The following is a 5,060-nucleotide window of genomic DNA, read 5'->3' as shown; positions in this document are numbered from 1 at the left end:
CTCTCTCTCTCTCTCTCTCTCTCTGTCTCTCTCTCTCTCTTTCTGTCAGTATTTGCACACCCAGTCATCAGGCTTCAGGATGTATTGTTCCAATTTTCTTGCACGTGGCCCCTCTCTTAAGCTGATAAAAATTGAAGCGAGAGTCAGACGTGAAGCCTTATTTCTCCAAACTCCTCTCATCCCTTCTTTCGTGTTCCAACCATCTGTGAGTACCGGTAGATGGACGCCGTTCAGACGGCGAGGGCCGTTACCGTTGGGTATCTCCTCATATGAGCACGCTTTTTTCGTGATGTAAGCACAGGGCAAGGCTGGCTCATTCACAAACCAGCCTCCATCTCTCAAACATGAAAGCACACGCCGCCGCCGCCAGGTGGGGGAGTCTACGCAATCTACGGATTAAGGCCACATGGGAAAAGATGTATTTTATTCTCCGAATTCTGACTTTATTCTGACTTTATTCCCAGATTTCTGACTTTATTTTGACTTTATTCTTAGATTTCTGACTTTATTCTGACTTTATTCTCAGATTTCTGACTTTATTTTGACTTTATTCTTAGATTTCTGACTTTATTCTGACTTCATTCTCAGAATTCTGACTTTTTTCTGATTTTATTCCCAGAATTCTGACTTTATTCTGACTTTTATTCTCAGAATTCTGACTTTATTCTGAGATTTTTGACTTTATTCTCGGAAATCTGAAATTAAATTCTGAATTCCAACATTTTTTTCTCTTAAAACTCTGACTTTATTTTCAAAACCTCAGAGCTCAATACATTGTTTTTTTTCCCATGTGGCCCTAATCTTCTTCCAAAGGAAGGCGGGAGGATCCCTGGCAAGTTTTGTTTTTATCTCGTTAGACTTTGACGTCTTTCTTTCTTTCTTTTTTGAAAGTGCTTGTTAATACTTCTCCGTGTGTGAGTTCTGTGGTGTAATGGGCCAAAATCATGTTCAGATGCCAAAGTGTGTTATTGACATTCTCGTAGTCGAGCCGTTTACATGGCACACTGTTGTCAGTCTATTCAACTGCCCCCCCGATACCTCCTCCCTGAAAGCCTAGTTTACAGTCTGCAAAAAGATCAAATAAAAAGGCAGCATTATTTTCTACAGAAGCTCACCAGTCGCCTTAACCAGGGAGCGTTGTACCAGTATTAGAAGAGTAGAAGATGTTGTCAGTCGGTCAGTCAGTGATGTGTTCCGGGTCCAGGTTCAGTCTGTTTGTTAACGTCCCACTCGTCAAAGTCGTGGGTTTCGCTCTTCCGCCCCTTTTTGTTCCATTTCGGATAGAGCAGAGAGACTTAAATGGTAGTGTGCAGATTTATCTCTGTAGGGTAAATCCAGACAGCTAGCTAGACTATCGGTCCAATCTGAGTTTTCTGTTGTAAGACTAAAACATCTTTTGACGATCACACTAAATTGCAGCGGCACCGTGGCTCTGTCCGGCGCTTAGCACCGCCCAGGATTGGGATTGGTTTAAAGAAATGCCAATGAACCAGAGAGACTTTTTGTGGACTAACCAGACCCTCCTCCGCACCGCTGTGGAGGGCGGTCCGGCTTTGCGAGACTACATCTGAGTTGAATGCGTTCCATTTGAATTTTCATTGATTTCATTAGCTTTAGCCGGGCTAGCCATAGTTAGCGACAGCAGTTGTTGTTGTTTTTTGCATGCAAACAGCGTAACAACACGTCCACAGAGAGAAGATGGACAGCGCTGTGTGTACGAATGATTTTCTTTTTAGTGAGACACAGATAAGCTTTATGTTACTACAGCTTTCACAACTGTTGATACACAGGGTGGCCATTTTGGGGCTTTTAGCTCGGGGACACTCCAGTCTGGGTTGCAAGCTCGGATCCCGCGAGTTCAGGGGGCGAGTTTCGGACTTCGGAAAATCGGACTTCCGAGGAGAAATGAAACGCAGTATGGCTGTTTGTCCTTGCGGTGAAGGAGGAGAGGAAAGTTTGATTGGTTGTTGTCTCTCATGGCTGACAGGGCTTATTAGAAAACAAAGCTATATGGAAAGACGTCTTATTGGAGTAGCGACAGGGGAAATAAAAAGCACTTGTTTGTTGGAGAAGAAAGGGTCACGACTGCAGGTAAACACTCACACACACACACACGCGCACACACACACACACACACACACACAACAACAGCCGCAGCCAAGATATGAAGGCAATACGCTTTTCATTACCCTCTCAAAGTCCAAAAACCCAATACCAAACTTTATGTGATCTCACAGAAGGGAGGCGAGCAGACTTTTCTTTCTTTTTTTTATTTCCTAAATGCAGTACACACATGAGCAGTGCCACAAACAGCCATAACTACCTGGATGAAAAGCTGGACAGGAAGGAGTTTTCCAAGTCCAAAACACAGTGTTACTTTATCTCACCAGCACGTGAGCAGGTTTCCACGTCGTAACCGCTGCAGACAGCGTAAAAAAAACAAAAACAACCCCCGCTTGCATCCGAGGAACCACGATTGCACATTTAACTCTCGCGCGTGTTTTGGTAATTGTTTTTATCCGTGTAAGTGCGGAGGCTACACTGTAAAACCTTTGATTGTATACGTTTACAGCAAAAATCTCACAGAATCTTACAGCTTTACTGATATACAGGACCAACCTGTACATGGCAATGCATTCTGGGAAATAATAATAATATTACAGCTCTATCTGCCATTGTTACAGGCATTTACTGTTAACCCCAATGCATCTAGGGAAAAAAAACTCTCCAGAAAAACATAATTATGCGATCGCATAATTCAATGCATAATCATCCAAAGTCTTCATATTCACTTTCGCCACATAAACTGCCAATTTCCACGCAAAATAATGTGGGGCATGCATGGTTTCATGAGCCCATAATTGCATTTGTGTTGCAAAAAAGTCACATATATCTTAGCAGAGAGTTTAAAAATGTTGCTTTGCATTTTACACACAACAGCAGACATTTTATAACGTTTATAAAGTTACGTCTCTTTTTCATCAAACCACAGTTTTTGCAAGTTTCCGCAATTTCATTGCATATAATCGCTTAAATGTCCCGCACTTTCCATCACATTTTTTAAGAACTTGTGTTGTATAATGAAGGATTTCCCCAAAAAACTCTGGAAGGACTGCTTAAAGGCGGAAAATACACCGTAGCCGGTATATGACTGTAAATTCAAATAATACTGTAAGAAACTCTTTATTTACTATAAAATCAGTATGCTTACTGTAAATAAACAGTAGTTTACTGTAGTAGTAGTAGTTTACATATTACTGTAAATTCAAATACTACTGTAAGAAACTGTCTATTTACTATAAAATCAGTATGCTTACTGTAAATAAACAGTAGTTTACTGTAGTAGTAGTAGCTTACATATTACTTTAAATTCAAATAATACTGTAAGAAACTGTCTATTTACTATAAAATCAGTATGCTTACTGTAAATAAACAGTAATTTACTGTAGTAGTAGTAGTTTACATATTACTGTAAATTCACGGTGGAAGGTTTTACAGTGTACGTCATCCCTGCTAAGTCAAACTCGCTTCTTTATCCGACATTTTTAACTGTCCCAAAAGAAAACTATGTTGCCAAATGTCACGGAGTTGCACACTAGTCCCGACGTTGCACAGTCTCTAGCGCGAAGCATCTCGTCTTTGTTTCCACGTCGAAGCACAAGAGGGTTTTGGGAAACGGAGTTTCCTGTGGAGCGGCTCACACCAGGGGCTGTCATCTGCCGATGCTCGTTGTAATCTCTCTATCTCGTCACTGTTCACTTCTCTGTTCTCTGCTTTCTTTCTCAATTATCTTAAGTGCTATTTATCAAACAATGAAATCTGAACGGAAAGAAAAAAAGAAAAAAAAAATGGATTGAAAATTGTCGTTTCTTTGCATTTATGGCTTATGTCAAAGTTTTTTGAGGAAAAAAAGATGTTTTGTGTTTTTCTCTTTCCGTGCCGTTAAAAAAAAGAAAAGAAAATGAAGAGCTTGTTGTCCGTAAGTTATCCAGAATTTAGTTTTGATTCTTTTGATTCTCAAAAAAAAAAATGTTGTTTTTTTTCAGTAGTTTCAAAGTTATTGTCCTGAGAGAAGCCAAAGTCGATGCATTTCAGTGGATCCTGTAAGCGTGATGTATGTTTGTTTGACAACACTTGGAAATCTGTCACTGGATGGGAATTTAAAAAGAAAAAAAAAAAAAAAATGAGTACAACAAATGCAGGCTTTCCTATTTCTACAACTGATTGTACTTATGCATTTTGTACCAGTGGAATTTTTTTATACTGGAGATTAAAGGATACAACAACAACAAAAAAATCTTAGAAAAAAAAAAAAAAAAAAAAAACGAAGCTGTCTGGCCTGGTGGTGTGGCCCGACCCGACTGGTCCCCGAGTATGATTTCTAGTGGTCATCAACAACGTTGGCTTTTGATATAAGATTTTCTAGAAGATCTTTGGCTTTATTTCTTTCACTTCTTTTTCCTCCCTTGAGTGTTGTTCTTTCTTTCTTCCTTCCTTCCTTTTCGTTCTGTTCTTTTCTTTCCCAAAAACAAGAGGGGTAGGTGAGCGTCACATCCTTTTGTCGATTTTATTTTTTTAATTTATTTTTTGTTGTGTGTGTGTTGCTTTTCTTAAATAGTTCTAGCAAGTTTGTCTATACAACAGCGGTAAGTTTCATTTGACTTCTGTATTGTGCCGTCTACACAATTAAGACAATTATAGAGCAAAAAAAAAAAGAGAAAAAAAAGGAATAGAAATATTTAGTCACCTTCAGTGGATTAATGTATTAGTTTTAATAAAGAGATCAACTAATTAGAAACTTTTTTGCTTTTAGCTGTTTAGATTTATCCGGTTTCTCTGTCCTTCTCTGTGAACTAACTGTGTAGCTGAAGCAGTCAGAATTATTTTTGTAAACGTATGTTCTTGTGTGATGCAGTTTTTTGCTTCTGTCTCCTATATTAAACCATTTTTCCTAATACTTGTCTCTCTCTGTGTTGTTATGTTCCAGTGGCTGTCCGATGTCGTACTGTTTCACAACCTCTCCCCGCCGTTCCCTCCTCTCTTCCCTCTCTCTTTTTCTC

The sequence above is a fragment of the Etheostoma cragini genome, chromosome 23 (assembly GCF_013103735.1).
Source record: "Etheostoma cragini isolate CJK2018 chromosome 23, CSU_Ecrag_1.0, whole genome shotgun sequence".
In the NCBI taxonomy this organism is placed as follows: domain Eukaryota; kingdom Metazoa; phylum Chordata; class Actinopteri; order Perciformes; family Percidae; genus Etheostoma; species Etheostoma cragini.
Note: the sequence above shows the minus strand (reverse complement) of the source record.